Genomic DNA, 18,899 nt, shown 5'->3' on the forward strand with positions numbered 1-18,899 from the left:
AATTCAGCAAAGGATTCACAAATAATTTAAAATAGATGAACAGTGGACCTCTGAAGGACATTTTCAGTTTCTTTAAAGGAAGAAGGCTGAAGGACTAGGAATGCATTTACTGGGGGACTAAAGAGGTCACATCAGTGCCTCCCTCCACCCTCACAGCAACTCCAGATAAAACACTTTAGTGTCACCTGATACCATAGGCATGATTCCAGCTGTGTCATCCTGCATCTCCATGCATAACGATGCTGTATTGTCTCACAGTACTTCTCTGATTTGAAACATTTATTTTCTCCCCTGTGCTAAAATTGCAGGATGTGCTTCCTTCCTCCAGCTTTGCAGCCACAGTTGGCATGCAAAAGGACTGAGACATCAGGTGTGCTTCAAGTCACACTGTCACCAAATGGGGGGGGGAAGACACAATCCAGCTCATTTTCTGCATTTCAGAATGTCTGTTTGAATTATGTTTGACTCTTACATGGATTCCCGGCAGTAACTGAAGAAACTCTGTCCCATTGCTCCCGATCATACATGTCCACATTACACAGAGACAGTTTGGAGTCTGGTTTGCATTAAACCTGTTTTGTGAGTTTAATATACATTGCAGCCTTAAATGACAGAAAAGGTAAAAAGAAAAGAGAAGTCATTCAAGAACTAAAGGATAGAAAGCACATTAAATTTGGAAATGGGTGTCAGATCAGATGGGGGAGGAGAAAGAACAGCTCCAAGAACAGTACCTGCAGAGGGGAAGACTGGTCAAAAACCAGCAGAGAATATAAACGCTATCAGACCACACTGCTGCTAGTGCTGACAGATAAAATTAGTTTGTGCTCATTTCACATGCATCTTATGGTTGCACCCTTAAAAATCTATTAGTCCCTCTACTCATATACCTCTTCTGGAACATGTGCTAATTTTTGCAACTGTTCTCTAATTTTTTTTCCAAATAAATGTAAGTCTAAAATGTATCAGAATGCATGAAGTGCTATATAGACTTCAGCACATAACATGCTATCAAAACACAATGATTGTCTGGTTTTGACATTTCACTAGGTGGTTACCTATTCTTTTCTCAAGAAAAGTTATTCCTGATTTTCAAATGGTGAACGACACTAATAATGCACTACTAAAACAAAACAAAAACAAACAAGCAAACAAAAAAAAAAGACAAGAAAGAAAATATATACACCTATTTTATCCAAACTCAAATGTTCCTTGTCATTTAGCTGGAAAAGAAATTGCACCACTCACGGAATGTTTTCCTTACTGGAGCGATGAAGAACCTTCTTTTCAAAGGCAGATGTCTAGGATAAGCATTCTGGTGAGCCTAGTGTAAAATGCCCTGATTCTTTACAGAGGCATTAAACCATTAAGTAGACAGAGTTTCCTCTGAATTTTAAAAATCAGAAGATAATTTCGGGTTTGCGGCATAGCAGCCACAAAGTAGGACTAAGTTGCGTGTAGAGAATAGAATGAAGCTGGAAACAGGAAATCTGTGTGTTTGAAGCCATGGTATTTACTAGTCACTTACACAGCATTCTGCTAGTAAACACCACATCGTTAGCACATGCAAAGTGTCCGTGAATTTTACAACCCAGAGCTCTGTCTGATTCTATAGGAAGTGCCTGGTTTTATCTTTAAATCATTCTAATTCTTTCAGCTGCTGGAGCGGTTAGATCTATTCTTTCTGCACCAGGTGATTGTCTTCACATCTAAACTAACATCTAAAGGGAATAGGGATCAAACTGCAAAACTGAAAGCAGTACTAATCATTTATGCATACTGTTTGGAAACAATTCTCAGGTTTGAAAAGTGCCTTTCAAATAAATATAGACCAAGGAAATGTAATCATCAAAAACGACTTAGACATCACCCTCATCAAAAAGAACAAATTGTAATCACGACATATAATAGCTCTTGAGCAATGTTCACATCCCTGTCAGGGGTTTTGAAAGACTGATAAAACAGGATGTAGATATTAAATGGGTTTTTTTTCTTAAAAAAAAATAAAATCACACATACACGATAACAGTTTCCTGGCAAGCTGAACTTCACAGTTTTTGTCATTTTTTACAGCCTGTCTTGATTTATAGAAAGTGTTATCTCCAGCACGCAAAGCTACAGTGCAAGGGGAACTGCTGTCTCTGGCCATGCACAATTGACCCAATTCTTCACATGTGGAGATTAAAAGCAAAGACTCTGGAAAAGCTAATGTCCTCTATCACATCTGGGCTCTGGAAGCTCCACATCACTCCCAGGTGATGAACCCCTGAGCAAAAGCTTCTTCCTTAGGACTGTTATTTTCCCTTTGGTATCTGTTAAAACAAGAATGAGGCTGTTTCTGGAGGTGCTTTCCTTCATCCCTTGCCCTGCAACTGAAGCCCCGGGTCCACTCTTGGACTCCTCCAGCAAGCAACCTGGGGAGAGAGGGAACTGAAGGAAATCCTCTCCTCCCTCTCTGCAGACCACCTGCATAAGACTGCCCCGCTGATCAGGGGTGGAAAGGTTACAGTTCCCTCTTCTGCCATAAATCGCAGAATCGTAGAATCTTAGAATAGTTTGAGTTGGAAGGGACCTTTAAAGGTCATCTAGTCCACACACACACAGCCCCTGAAATGAGCAGGGACATCTTCAACTAGATCAGATTGATCAGAGTCCTGTGCAACCTTGAGTGTGTCCAGGGGTGCGGCATCTACCAACTCTCTGGGCAACCCGTTCCAGTGTCTCACCACCCTCATCACAAAAATGTCTTCCTTATATCTAGTCTAATTCTAACTTCTTTTAGTTTAAAACCATTGCCCCTTGTCCTATTGCAATGGGCCCTCCTAAAAAATCTGTCCCATCTTTCTTATAAGCTTCTTTTAGGTATTGGAAGTCCACAATAAGTTCTCCCTGGAGAGTGTCCCAAAACTCGTATGAGTGGTCTCAGAATTGGCCAGTTCCCCCTCTGCATCTTCAGGCAGTGTGGGAGCCAGGCCACTGATTGCCATGGCCTTCCTTCTCCCACAAGCAACTTTTTCCTCTTTTTTTTGTTGAGTTTTTTCCCAGTACCAGGGACAGGCCTGAGAGACCAGCACCTCATTGCAGGAGCTGTACTTGGGGTTCACCTCTCTCACTACCAACCTCTTTGGCTTCTGCTCCTCTGCACTGGATCCTGAAGAGAAAGGGAAGAAATGGAGAAAAATGGGAGTATCGTGTATGTCTTCAGTGCACTGATCTTTGCTACAAACTATCTTTTTGCTTGAATAATGTTGATAAAACATCACTGGAGTGTTTCTCTCCATTATTGTGCCCACTTCCCCAAATCCAGAGACATCCCCCTCCCATCTGAAACTGGGATCCCCATTCATCATAGTAGAGGTCACAATAATAATGGCTATATTTCTTAGAAGCTCTTTTCAACATACAGCGAATTAATGAAATCCCCATCTGTTACTTTTTATCCTGCTGATTTAATCCTCTGAATCACTAGCAGTGAGAAAGGAAGCACTGGACACGCAAGAGAGCTATGCCATCTTCTTCCTGCCATACTGCCACGACTGCAAGAAGGAAAGCCACTCAAGCTGAAAAAGAAGGTGGTGGTTGCAGAGAAGTGTCTGTGAGGAGCTCTCAGCTCTGGAAAGGACTCACTGGTCTGAAATAGCCCGGGACTGTTGATCTCCAGGTCATGCTACAAGAAGCATCCTTCTGCTCACACTGGTGATGACTGTGATGTCTGCAGAAAAAGAAGAATTTGTGCGAGCTCTGTAACAAGTGAGGGGAGAGTGTGGTCGCCTGCTGTAAGTGTTGACAGCAAATTACTTTTTTTTTTTTTTACTTTTTTAATATTTTATATTGAAGGAACACTTGTGTACATCCAACAAGATGATATATATGCACAGACGAGCTGTGATAATTGTACCTTAATTTCCCCCTGACATCCTCCTGTGATGTAAGTTACTTTTTAGTTGTTATTTGCTGGCCTTGTGCAATAGGCTCATATTTCCCTTACGCAGGTATATCTGCAGCCTAGCCAACTTCCATAGCCATAATATGTTCAGCTCAGCTTTAGCCTTTAGGCACTAGCAGCTTTTCTCTCTTTAGTAGGGCACAGGTGTCCTTTGTGTTCCCTTTGCTTTAGTGTGAAGTCTGTACTACAGGGAGGGAGATGAAGGCAGGGGATGGAAGGGTGATTTAGAAGTTAAGTTGTTAAAAGGGAGGCTAGTGTCTCCTCTTGGTCCCAGGTGGATTTCCTTTTGTTTAGTCTACCAGAAGAGCAGCATATTTCCGGCTTTACATGCACAAGCAAAAATATAAGAAAATGAAACCAAAGAAGTTGAGAGCTGTAGGTTCAGAGGAAAAAATAAAACAGGAATAAAACAGGTCCCACCCCCCAGCTTCCTTGGATGGCACAAAGCATCATAAACAAAATCCTACAGTGAATATGTTGCTGATACACAGTGATATATAATATTGCCCATAAAATTAGTCATGTGTTATTGCACAAAGCGGTGTGTTCCATAAGAGCTGCCTATTTAGCAAGCTTGATCAAGAACATTAAATATGAAAATAAGGAAAAAACATTTAACATTGTTGAAAAGTAATTAAAAATATATTTCACCATATGTTTCTCTGCCATTACTTCATCTCAGCAAAACAAATGCCTGGAGCATTTATTATCCCCCATCATTTTTTAAAGAGGCCTAATGTTCCCACTTGGCACAGGAGACACGCAGATAAAATGAATCAGCCCTAAAATGAATTGTGTGAAATGCATTTGTCTGAATTCAAACAGCTTCCCTGTAGTCAATAAATGCACAAGTACTTCCGATCTCAGAATGCATATGTCTGAAAAATAACTATTTTTTGCTGGTTATACACTGTGTATAATCTTTGCAAAGGCTAAAATGCTGTTAGCTTTATTAGGGTTCTATGCAGTCTGTGTTATAAAGTTCATGTTAGTAATACAGCCCCCAAACGGCATTGGTATTAAAAAAGTAATCCAAAAGAAAAAATTATAAATAAAATACAACACATCAAAAAGCTTTCAAAGCACAGCTAAACTCATGAGACTAAATTAATCCATTGTGCAATTATGCTTTCCTGTGCTGTGATGCTAGGAATAAATTTGACCACGGGGCTTTAAAGGATGGATTATAAGCAATTTTATTTTAATTCATGGTGGACAGAAGAGGAAGGTGTCTTCTTTCATAAGTGATGATCCAGAGAGTGGTAGTTTGCAGGGCTGTATTCTGAAATTTATTTTAAAAAGTGATATATCACTGGCCGGTTAATGGGGGACAATATTATTATCTGGAAGAACAATGGACTAAAAAAAGGCAACCTAACAGAAAAAAAAAAAAGTGTCCTTATTTGTGTCCAGTGTTAGGAACACCCATAATTAATGAAAATAATATATAAACACAGCTGGATAAAGATATTCACGCTGTGTAGTTGATAAGGTAGTTTATGCATTACTGGCACTGAAACATATGCTGTTTCTCTTTGTCTTTACACCAACTCTTTTTGAACATGTGAAACTCGACCCACCAGTCTGTATAACAAAGCTCTGCCATGCAAGACAGCTCACTGGCACTGACCTGGCACATAGCTGTGAGACAAGTGACCTGAGACAGAGATCAAATACAGCAGATTATTCCCGGGTGAACGGAGGTGAGGAATGCGTTGGAAGTGATGTGAGAAAGCCCTATGATGCCCTGAAATGGCCAGAAATAGTCCCTCCATTGCTGGGAGCAATGGGAAGAGACTGAGGAGGAAAGAGTATATTAGATTAGTCCAAAAGATCTGGCTTTTTCTGTCACTATGTGGAAGGAAGTAGAGGAAAACATGGTGGGAATCAGAATGATGTGGGATTTGGGACTCTGAGTAGACTCAGCAAGAACAAACTTTCCCACAGTACCACAAAGCCCATAGCATGCTTTTCCTAACAAATAACATGTCTTTCCTTCTTTCCTATTCTATCCCAGAATATAATTTCAGTTCAAACACCACATTCTGTTCTCATCTGAAAAAAAAAAAACATTATGAAAGTGCAGCACTGGCTTCAAATGGCATCTACAAATGGAAAATTTTGATTGAAATGTTTCAGCTGTAAACCACAATGGGGCTCGGTAGCCTGGAAACCCTGGAAACTCCCAAGTGAATCATCATTCACTGCTGACCACCCTTAAAGAACATGGCTGACATTGGCAGACCAGAAAAAATGTCTAAATATTATCAGATCCATGGTAAAACCATGATAGCTAGCAGAACTGTGTGATTTTCAGCAGATGCAGTTTTGTTACAGTTCCAAATGACAGAAGCTGGCTATTCAATTGAAACTCTACAGATGTGTTCTTTCAGTGCCAGAAGTCCATTTCTGAGCAATGCTTTGTCAGGCACGAGGACAACACTGATGCAGAGTAAAGGTGGTGAAGCTGGGGAATGTAACAGATTTGCATCTTTATCAGTGGGACTAAGGGCATACGCTGATCAATTAAACCCATCAATAAAGTAATGTATTTTGAGCACAGAGGTCATTTGCCCTTTGTGTAAGAAAATAATCCGAGTTTGAATGATCTTCTTTATCACTTTCCATTCCTGATTTGATCTGTTCTTAAAAGTTTTGCTATCATTACTTAGTTGGACAGAGGTATGAAAAGAGATCACACTTTAAACCAGAATAAGCAGACATAGTTCCTCAAGGAACAGATTTTAGTCTGTACCAAATGAGGAAGTGCTTTTCTAGCATAAGCCACATTTCCACTTCAGAAATGTGTTGGTATGAGTGGGTATAGCTATATTGGTAGACCACTGTAGGTGCAGCCCATCCCTGTAAAATAAATGAAGTATTTAAGTACAGAGTCTAAAAAGCTTACCTAATGTTTGCAAACTGATGTGAGATCTCCAAGTGAAAGATGCCCTAGGAGTGTAAACTGCTACAAGATTAATTACTGCTAAACCCAAATATTTTATTAATTCAGTCATCTGAAAAATCTGTGATTTTATTATGTCTTAAATCATCTATAAGATTCTAAAAATTCAGCATGGTAGATTTCTAAAAATCTACAAAAAAAAAGGTAGCTAAAAAGCAGAGGAGAAGCATCAACAACCCTTGGCACAGCCACTCCCCAGATTAGCTGTATATGCCCATCAAAGGCTTCTTGCACATGCCAGGCTGGGATATATGTTCCAGGGGCCTCTCAGCTTCCAGGCCCCTGTTATGAAGTAGTACAAAACAGCATCATAACGTTGTTATAACTATTCCACTGTTACTGTGCATATTATAGATATCAACGCAAGATGTTTTAATTACTAGTATTTTTAGCTACTCAGAGTGACTGAAGCTCACTTTTTTCCAGCAAGGATGTATATTGTGTGAGTATAAATTAACTCTATTTTGAGCTCAGAAGCAGTGCATAAGACCGTTGCTGTCCTGATTCAAAAAAGTTAATTTCTGCCAGAAAGAGAAGGACTAAATAAGTGTCATCTCCTCATGAACATAAAAGCAGAGGAGGAAACACATATGTGATTTGGAAACAGAATTACTCATAAATTCGAAGTAATAAATCCAATTACCTTGCTTGATTCATCAATAAATGGGAAAGTAGTATTTGTTTTATTATCAAATTAAGTTATTCTTTGGAAGTAATCCACTTAAAATAATTGTTTCCTACCATCAAGCAACAGTAATCAGTAAAGAGGAACATAAAACGTCTTTCTACTGCTTTCTGCAAAAGGCTTTTTCACATTTTTTGATCACCAGATTATCCCATTATAAACAGTGGCAGAGAAATCCAAATAATCCAGATAAGTAAATGCTGCTTTTATAACATCTTTTACTCCAACTACCTGGCACAGTGGTTTAAAAGCAAAAGTTCTCACACCATAGATTTGGAATAAAATGGTCTTTCAGGAACTCTGCAAGTCAGCTACTGCTGAATTTTCTGTCCTTACTGAAGCAGTGTTGGTGAAACCTTTGACTGCCAGGGCTGAAGTATTCTCAAGTGCATCTTCTGCTTGCAGGACAGCACTCTCTGTGTGCAGAATACAAAAATATTGGCAACACTGGTTCACCAATATTGACACAACAAACACAGGTTCACCTATCTCAGCAGTAACAGTTTAAGTAGAAGCAGAGGGAGATGAAAAAGCCTACAGCAAGTAATCCATTGTGGCCAAAATGTCCTCCTACAATGTTATGATTTACCTGAGTGGAATTTGCGAATTTAATGTATAGAGCAAAATAGGGAGAAAAATACATAAACTCTTAACCTTTCCTTTTCTAAATCTCCTTTCTGCAAGGAAAGGCAGCCACATCCTCTACAGTCTTTGAACTCTGAAACAGTAAGGTACCTTAGAATGCTGTCTGATACTCAGAGCTTGGTATGCAAAAGAATTAAACATCCCTCTGGTTTTTGAAAAGACCATCTATCACACCAATGCAGACAAGGCTTTTATTTGCCATCAAAGACCTGATTCATCTCATGCAGGGTAAGATCCAATAGTTGGATTAGAGAGATTATCTGGCAGCAACCAGCAGTTTTTGTGTTCGTTCTGTTCTAGCAAGACGGAGGTTTTCATCCATCTGCTCAGGGAGCCTCCACTGTGTTTCTTTGGGAAAAGGTGAAATGACTTCCATTGCAATGCGAGACACGCCAGCATAGAGTTTAAGACAAAGCTGTGACTCACTGATGATCGATTTAATTATAAATGACAAGTTTTCTAACTTTGGAGGAGTCACAGTCTGGAGCAGCCTTCTGATAGTGTAAGCATGAAGCAAATGATCAATTCTATGCTGGAACTTAGACACTTTATAAAAGGTATTGCATGGTGTCATCGTCCATGAAAAGCAGCATGGTGTGAGGACCTGGTTCCATGACCCATAGACTCCTTTTTCACCAGTATTCTATGCTCCTATATTACTAGGAGCTGCAACGTTGTACCAGACCACAGTTCTCTAATGGAAGCAGGCGTTAACCCTTTGGATATGTAGGCTGTTCAGCTTTATACTATTACGTATATGCAAGCTAAGATCTAGCTTAATAATGGACGTGCTACAGAACTCTTAGGAGTTCAATTATTTCAACATGGCAATCTATTTCTGGGTGTCACTAATACTAATGTGGAGGTTGTATGTACTTATCTAGGACCATATTTTTAGTTGGCAGAGACCCATCTGAAGGCATAGAGCCTGTCTACAGTTGGAATCAAAATGTCAAACCATACAATATCTAAAAATATGAATGTAGTTGCACGCAGAAAAGCGGCAATTTTATAAGTAAATACAAATGGATAAGTCAGCTTCAACTTGTGAAATATGCTATTCTACTTTTTCTTCCAATAGGCATTGATCATGTTAATTTTTCAATATTCAGTATTGAAATATTTTTACATATTCTAGTGAAATAATTCAATTTAACTTTGACCATATTATAAAATAGTGCATTTCTAATGTTTACCAGAAAAACCCAGTTAAACATATTATTATAATTTTAGAATATGTACATAATCTTTAAAATAATAATTACATCTTAAAATACTGAATTGAAAATTCTCAGAAAATATTCAAGTGTTAGCATGATGATTGGAATTGCCATTATAAATATTATATAAAAATTATAACTCCACATTCTGCTTCTGAGATAGTTTAATCCAGCAGTTTCATTTAATGATACTCATTCTCAAAAGAAATTGCTGTACTTGAAATTTTAGGGAACCTGAATTCAGTGGAGAACAGTTTAGATAATAATAACCGATGATGTATCAGAACAGAAATCTTAGGATAGTCAAAGGGAGAGAAAACCAACAGTGATTAAAATAAATGAACAAAGAACAAAACTCATAGATATAAATTAAATCAAATACCTTTAGGCTCCTGTGAAGTCTGAAGCATAGCGCTACAGGCTAATTTCAGGGAGAAAAATCAGAAGAGGAATTCTGCAGTGATTCTAAATAAAGTATACTGTGAGCACAAGGATTAACCGCAGTGCACTACATGAAAAATTAATCTATTTTTGTCATCTGGATTCTATGACTCCATATTTTTCAGTTCCACTAGAACAGCATTTGGGGTGTTTTTTTCTCCTCTTCACCACATTTATATATGATTTTTCACTAATAATTCATTTGAACAATAGATCAATATCACCTATGGAGCATGTACACAAGATGACTGTATGACCAGGGTGGGTATTTTCCCTTGTAAAATTCTAAATTCTAAAATCCAACATTATTTTCAGATGTGAAGTCCATGGCTCTTACTCTTAAATTATGCTGTGGACAGAATTCAATACTGAAGAGATTTGCAATAAAAGACTGAAACTGGAGAGTGAGGACTGGGTCCCATAACATTTGAGGGCTTGGCTGGTTGCATCTCTGCTAAGGAAGCCAGAAGAGCTCTGCTGTTCTTAGATCTTGTTGTGTGCCTCATCTGCACAGGAACTCCAAACTGGGGAAGACCCAGAGTGATCTGCACCTTTCCTATTCCCTGATTTTCTCAAAAAAAGGAAATATGCTTGTGTCTGAGGTGGAACCATTGCATGTTTCAGTTGGTGCACAGAAAGGGAAACCAAGGGACTGGAACCCAAAGACAGCGACTCTGTGACAGGGCAGACTTTGAACCAAATAATTATAAGTGCTTTGGGAAGAAAGATCTAGCCCCTTCCCACCTTATTTTTTAAAATCTGGAATCCCCTACAAAGGTTAATAGCGCCTTTATTAATATTCCCATTTTTTATCCTTCTGCTAAGTCACTCTTATTCAGCATACACAGCCAAATCCAAGGAGGTGTCATCTTAAGAGATACTTGGGCTTCTTCAGTTCTAGCTTGGCATTTCACAGACCGGGGCAGAACAGAGCAGCAATTAAATAAAATATCAGATTTATGTTTAAAAAGAAAGAAACTATCAAAGCAGACTCAAAATACACAAACATTTTTGTTAAACAGCAGCTTACAAAACCCTGGGTAATACATAGAGTTTTATTCCCAAAGGTTAAGTTCTGGGTGTATTCGTCAGTTCAGACTTCATTCAGTATTCCTGAAGCACTTTGTGGGACAGACAAAAAACCTGCCATCACTCTGTCTGAACATGACCCCCCACAAGGATAGAAAGAAACACTTGGAACCACAATGACTTCAGAAACCAACGTGGAAGCTGTCTTTTACACTCAGTCTTTCCTCAGAAACTCACACAGAGCAATTTTATTTTTTTTTCCACCAGCATGGAGAAAGCAGATAATCACAGAGATCCCTTTCTGTCTAACAGCTGTACGTCTACAGATGTTGGGCTTCATTTGGTAGAGTGCAGACATTGTATCCTCTATGTTAAAAGGTGCTGAGCTCAGTTTTGATGTGCTGTTGTTAAATGGCATAGCTCCATTTACACTTCTTGAAGGCCTGGACCGGTGTCTCTGTCTTGGTTTGTCCAATGGCTAACTGAGCTCAGTGAACTTACATTCAGACAGAGAGCAGACTTTGAAGTTATCAGAGGCAGGTGTCAATGTTATCATCAATAGCACTTCTGACTCATTACTTCAACTGGGATTCTAACTGTGGTTTTGCCAATATACAATCCTTTAACTTCCTCTAACTTAGCATAATTGCATTACAGGACTTTCAAAGAGTTCTTTGAACCAAGGTACTATTAACATCCTTTCAAAGGACATTCCCACCCAGCGGTTTACTCCAGGTAAACTTCCTTTCTGAAGAGAGTCTGTTTAAATGTAAATCAGCCTCTTCACTTCTGGAAATTGTTTCCAGTCTCTTCTCAACTACACTTTCACACCAAAACCTGTCTTAGAGGCTTTGCATGTTATATGGTACATTTTCAGCTAGGAAGCAGATAAACAATTAAGTTAATTTTATAATGTAGCTGATTATCAGAAAATGAGACTCTACCTCTAGATTACTAGAGCATGGATTTAAGTAAGAAAACCTACTGATAGTGGATGACCTAAGTAAAAGATATCGATGGTCTTCCACTTTTAATCTAATTTTTAAAGTGTGCCGAGAAATCCTTACTGCAAACTTTGTCTGATTGGAAATTGAATGGCAGCTCTAAGAGACAAATGAGGAATAGCCTGAATGAAGCAAAGACTGAACGATCCTGTCTTCTGTCCACTGCTGGGTAAAGAGGAGCCTTCAGACTCCAGAGCTGTCATTTTTGCACCTTTATATAGCACTGTAATACACATTTAGAAAAATCCAAGTGTCTTAATCTCTACACAGTGTCATTTAGGATATCATCTGACATTAGCTAATCGTGCACATCCTCTTCATTTTCCTAAGCCAGGCACTGCTGCTGAATGGGAGAAGATAAGGAACCTGTTTTTAAAAGCTTTTAAATGACAATGTTTAATTTCATCATTATTTTTAGGAAAGTAAAGCCTTTATAAGCCTTTTAAATAACAATCCATGGCCCTGTGGTAACATCTTGGCTGGTAATTATAGGTGAATGTACTGTGCTATAAGAAGCTTCAAAATGCCATAAGAAATTCTTCCTTTTCCTTTGCATCTAATCATGTTACAATTGCCAGTTTATGCTGTGCTCAAGCCATGCAGTTTCCAGGGGCAGCCCACTCACGTGCTGTGAATATTTATGAGTTATACATCATACAGTATTTTTTAGAATTTGGACAGAAAATTAAGACTTTTAATGGTGTTGTATCTCATTTTTCTAAACACACGCAAAAAGGCTTGAACTATTGCCTTTCTTTTTTTCTTGGATTATCAAGGATTAGTTTATTGATTTCTTTGTAAAACAAAACCCTTAAAAAAAAGGAAAGAGATGGAGAGGAGAGCTTTGGTCATATTTAAACAAAAGAAATCACTGCTAATAGTTAAGCAGATGCGATGAAAAGATAATTTCCGTATTTTACAGGTTCAATTCAGGTTGAGTTTGTTCTGAGCCAAATGTTCAGCCTTTAGATGTCTTTGCATTGGATATCGTATGAGCTTCATCTCTTTTCTGAAATATCCGATGCTATGACTAAAATACAATCTCTATCACAGGACTTTGGTCACTTAACTGTCAAGCCAGAGTCACACATGTATTTCTGGACTGCAAGGGAAGCTGGGGACCATTAGATGATCCATTTTAAAGTTCAGCACCTGGAATAAGAAATCTCAGTGAGATTTTTAGTGTTGGTTGTAGTGTTCTACTCTACATATTTTGATATTTCCTCTTCAAATCCAAAACAGGAACAAAATGCTTACAAAGTTCGTCCTACATCTGGCAAATACATGGTAGAGGAGATCTAGATCTGTGCTCCTGAACTAATTCTTTCATAATGGAGTCAAAGGAGGATTTAATCAAGTAGGGTTAGTAAATTCACCAAGCCCTTATGATCACTATGGTCATGCTTTTAGAAAAGATCACAAATCTCAAAGACAGCTGCTCTCAAAAACAGAAAAATGAATAAAGCAGAACAAGCTTAAAGTCCCAGAAACTTGTTCCTTGCTGTGCTGTCCAGATTGTGTCTGGGTTGAGGAGATAATAAGCACTGGATTCACACTGCTCCAAAATTGAAGCAGAGCAGGGGTGAATCAGACCATTAAATTTGTAATCAGATCTGTTGATTGTCCATAGTGCTTTTAGTCCTGCTCTGTTTTAAAATAACTGGGGTTTTACTTGAGAAGAGAGGATATATCACAAACAGGTTAGCAGCCCTGAAGAGCTGTTTTACAAAGCTGCATTCTCAGATTGTCAGATTTAGTAATTCCTTACCAATTTCTATTCAAATTAATAGATTACAAAATCCATAGGATCTGTGGAAGGGGAACAGTCCTGGGACAAGACTTCAAGTGGTAAGCATTTCTTTTCCAGTGAGATCAAGGTGTTCCAACTTGTTGCATTAGGGTTTCTTGTTGTATTTTTAAATTTGTGCTGCCAGATCACACCTGCTGGTGTTTCTTTCCTCCCCAGAAAAAAAGATGGAAAAAATACCCTAAACCTTTCTCAGAATTTATTTAGCCACTAGGTTCAAATTTTCCAATGAGAGAATGTGTTGTTCATGCAAAAAATATGTGTTCATTTACATTTTCTTATGCTAATTTCCATACTAATTTATTTGTCAGACAGATATTTAAAATATTGCTTATACATAGATCTATTTATATATGCATGCATGCATGAATTCAGATACTATGTTAAAAACTGTTTCTCTTTGCATACTTACTGTACTTTGGTGTAATTGCCCAAATAAACATCAATAACAAAGAAGTTAGCAAGTCCTTGTTGGGAATAACCTTAAACAACTATGCTTTAATCATTTGGTGATCAACCTTCCATAGGAGATAGAGACCGTTATGTATTTCCCCCACAGCTAGATAGTCATTTGTCATGTACATTATGAGTATATGGAAAGGACATTCTTTAAACAAAGGCAGCAAGAAATAATTTTCAATCACTGTCATGAATATCCTGTTTAATTGCTGATGCCTTTTATTTCACCACGTTGCAATGCCCAGTCTGTTGTTTTACAGTTGGGCTTTGCAGTAGATCAAAAGCTACAGTGGGCTCTTCCACTTCTCAAGAGGGCCAGAAACAAGAGCAGAACCTGCTAGTTCAGACCAATATCTGCTGCAGGGCAACGATGGTACTGCAGGAGGAAACCGATTTCTCCTTGACAAGCAGAAGACAAAAAGCCTTCCAACTCACTCACCCTTGATTGAAATGACACATCGCTACATCTTTCTCTCCTACTTGACTCTTAAAATCACAGCTCATTATCCTTGACCTGTCCTTAATACTGTACAGTCTGCCTAAAATAAAGGCTGAAGAGTCTTTTTGACTGTTCCTATGTCAAACTTCTGTTTGTTTTGTCAGAAGCCATATATTTTAAAATATTATCTACCTTGACAACTCTGAGACCTTGACTGTATCAGGGAAGAGTTCTGCTCTTTTAATAGAAATATCCCCTCTTGACAAGAAATAAATATATCGTCCATAACTGTCTCTGCTCTTCTCCTCTGTTTGACATCCAAAAGAGGAGATACAAACAGAGTGTGGAGCTGGTTGGTCATGGAGAAAACAGTAATTCTGTCCTAATGAGGAAAACAGGCAATTCTGGAGGGAACCCAGTCTCCAGGGATCAGGAAACAGAATCAAAGATCATGATGATGTTCGTTGCCACATGCCATGGTCTTCCCAGTTTAGAAAATACCACATTCTTTTGAAGGGCCCACAGAAACATCTGTGGGTTTGTGGGTTGGGTCCTGTTAAACGTTAACTGCTTAGTGCCAGGGAGCAGGATCTCTCACCAGAGCCCATAATCTATTTGAGCAAAATACTGCAAAAGAAGCAAGGTAAGATTTGAAAAGCCAAAACTTAGTAAACATAAATAATGTATTTCTTCCTGGCCTCGGTCTGCTTTAACGTAGCAGCACAAAAGCAGCCTTGCTATTGCTGCTGAGTGCAGCTAATGGTCTTTTTGTCTAAATTACAGTTGGTCCCTCTAAAAGTGTGTTTCCTGCCAAGTGCGGTTTCACGAAATGCTGAGTCAGAGGAGCAGGGAGGAGGGGCCAACAGCAGCAAGGGCAGCTGGCAATGGACCTATAAAAGTAATGGCACTTTTAAAAGAAGGTTAAGAGACAAGAATGTTTTGGTGCAAAACGAGAAAAACTGGAAGGCAAATAAACTGTAAAGCAGGATAAGTTACAGCATATCATTTCCCAGAAGGGAATATCATAATATAGTAGTTTGATGACATATAGAATAATGCCTTAATATTTAGGAGTAGATCCTTTAAAATATTCATGTGCTTCCTATTGGACTAAGGGCTCAAATATAGTCAGGTCACCATACATCAGCATAGTGATCTGCCCCAGGAAATTTGAGGCAATTTGCCCTAGTTCAGCTTTCTATAAAAGAGACTTAAGTAAACCAGCTCACTTTATATTTGCCTGCGGGCACATACCTTGGCAGCTATTGTACTTCAAGTGATAAACGGTGGGTTGTTAAGTGACAGTAATTCACACTAGTATCCAACGCACATGAAGTCTGAATACTTGTGAGGGCGTTAGCCAACTTTCTGGCTTCCAGCTGGGGCAAGCGTTTTGCCACATCATCTACCTGAACTTGCCCTCAGCACTACCAGACAGCCATCATCCCTGACAGATAGAAGATGACGGCCTGTTGCAGCCAGCAATGACAAGAAGAGATGAAAGATCATTTGGTTTTTACACTTGATGCCTGGAAATGGAAACAGGAAAAAGAGTAGGAAGAATGTAATGAAAAGTGAGATGGTGTTAAAAGTAGTTTAAGCAACTCCCAACCTCTCTGACCACTTGTCCCTGCTCTCTGTCACCCCCCCCTGTTGTGTCTGCAAAGTATATGTGGGAGCACAAAAGGGACTACATGAGGGATCTCATGGATTTGAAAATTAACCCCCACCAAAACTTCTTGTTTTCCACCCAGAAAAAAGTCATTTAGCTGTATGTACAAGCTCTGGGGTCAGTGTGACAAAGAGGGCAAGAACAAGTGCCTGCAGGGCTGTTTCAGCACGACAATGGAAAAAGTCCATGTAACCCACAACCACCTTCTTAATTTTCAATGTCTTTTCCTGCTCCAAGCTCTAATTCCAGCCACTCGGGACCTAATCTTGTTTCCACTTAAATAAATTGCAACTTTGCCATTAACCTTGATAGGAGTAAGATTGATTCTTGATATGTAAAGGATGTGATTTTTCTATATTTCTTCAAGGGTATTGTGGAGAAGTACACTGGCATCTTTGAGTCTAGTTCTCCCCACTGGCTGCTCTGTAGTAAATACTTGGTCCTCAAGGAATCAGAGACCAAACTCCACAAGTCCCCCATACCCCACAGAAGGGCTTCCAACACACCAGCACAGGAGAACAAGGGCTTAGCAAACTGCAGCTGATGCCACAGCATGAAACATCACTGTTCTGTGAGTACGGCCCTTTCATTAGCACAGAAAATGGGTCCCATGCACAGGGTGGGTTCCCGCAGCACCTAATGACACGCTAGGGCTGGTCTGCCAAAATCCCGCCACAAAAGAAGGGCCACAGAAGGAGGGAGGGAAGGACCATGTCAGCAGTAACTGAAGATAGACTTCAGTTACAGTGAAACTACATGTGTAGGCTACAAAGTTCAAAGCGGATAAACACAAGCCTGCTTACAGCTTTGCCACGGGTGGGAAGTCAAGGCCATGAGGACTGAAGCCTGGCTTAACCCTGCAACCTAGCACAATAACAGAGCAAGTTACTTGCCCAGAGCAGTGAAGAGTCTTAAGTGCCCCAGACTGGTCCTTTTTATCTCCGTGAAGAAAGTAATCACAGCAAGGCTTTCCTTTTATCCTGGACACTGCTGCCTCCTGACCTGTTTCTCACCTTTGACAGGGTTTAGAGGTTTTAGTTATAGTCTGCTATTTCTGCTTCTTTTTCCTCTCCCTACTCATACTTTAAAAGGATTGTTGATGCAGATAAGCAACACAAAGGGGAGATGTACCTTCTTATGCTCCTTTATAACCTCAAACTTCATTTGGGGAACAGAATCAGCAACACCAACCTGGAGGAATGTTTAGAGAAGCAGCTAAATGATTGGTACAGTGAAGGTGCTCAGCTGTAATGTTGATGGGTCTCTCCTGGAGCCAGGTATGCAATGAAATAATAAATTATCCCACTGCTTTCTCTATCTTACCCTTTGTTCCAGAGCTGTTAGGTTTTGGTTGGGTTTTTTTCCTTTTTTTTTTTTTTTTTTCCCAGGAGATACATTTATTGCATTTAGCTGACTCTTGTCCCAGAATTTTCACTTGTAAGGAATGTCACAGTTTAAGAGCCTAAACTTATTCATGCTTGTGATTCACGGAAAAAAAAAGACTCTACAACTCGAATAGAGTTATAAAGCAGGTATGTTTACTCCAGCACCAGGTTACAAGGGGATCTCTCCACAAAGCTTGCACACCCACCACACATTTTACCAAAAACTTATAGAGTGTGGATATCCATATTCATTGGATTACATAACACAAACATACATATGCATGAGTAAGGCTGGGTTAGTTCGAAAGGCTGATTTCAACAGTTTATGTCATCTCTGCACCTGCACATTGCCTCTTGGTGGTCGTCTTCGGGGGTCTTTGAGAGGAAGGCTTGTAGTCTTTCTCACTTTGGTTTCTTCCCTGGAGCATGCGCAGATTCTCTTGGCCAATTCCTTGAATAACAAGAGTGTTTTCAGACAGTTTACTTTCTATCTTATCTAAGAGAACCAATAGAACTTCTACCATTCGTACATGGCTATCTTTACTCATTAGCAAAATTCCAACTAGTTAGAGCCACCTGTTACTCAAGGCCAAAAGTATAATATTTTGCTGAAGACTGTGATCCTTGGTAGATTTTCACAGTGAACTGCTTTGCTTTGATGAACAATGTAGTCCTTGGTAAAATTCCACATAACAGTCTGGGCAAGCAGGATTCTTAGCAATATTTTAAAAAATACTATAACTTGCTATAAGTAAATAATTTGCTAAGCAGTTTTCTATAAGTAAATAAGTAAACAAATCTCAAAACAAGCAATCATTTCTCTGTTTCACTTGTTTTATTTTTTTCCTCTAAGGAAACATTTTGCATATCGATCGAAAATAAGAGGAAATTTTCCTCAAACCATTTATTAGGACAACTGTTAAAGAATGCTGCTCATAGTACACTGAGGAAGCAACTGATAGAGACATCTTTGGGCATTCAAATATCAGGCTGGACATTTGTGTGTTGCAGGAGCAACCTATGGGCTTTCTGCTGATGGCTTAGCTCTGTTTTACATGTATTTTCTCATCACTATATTCTATTGTTGCTCATAGATGTTCATTTATGCATTCCCTTTCATTCCTTAACATTTTTCCAGCTTAAAATCTGCCCAAAGCATTTAACATAGTGATAGAAGTTATTTTCTTTCTTTTGATTTAGGTTTT

At 39.0% G+C, this 18,899-nt stretch overlaps 1 long non-coding RNA gene across 1 annotated transcript; it reads left to right on the plus strand.

Annotated features, from left to right (window-relative positions):
* Nucleotides 1-3,479: 3,479 nt before the first annotated feature.
* On the plus strand, nucleotides 3,480-16,650 carry LOC141957479 (uncharacterized). Its single transcript, XR_012633113.1, has 3 exons — nucleotides 3,480-3,773; nucleotides 13,723-13,780; nucleotides 14,444-16,650. It is a non-coding gene; the product is annotated as an uncharacterized LOC141957479 (long non-coding RNA).
* Nucleotides 16,651-18,899: the final 2,249 nt, after the last annotated feature.

This window comes from Athene noctua, chromosome 2 (genome assembly GCF_965140245.1).
Source record: "Athene noctua chromosome 2, bAthNoc1.hap1.1, whole genome shotgun sequence".
Taxonomy (NCBI): Eukaryota; Metazoa; Chordata; class Aves; order Strigiformes; family Strigidae; genus Athene; species Athene noctua.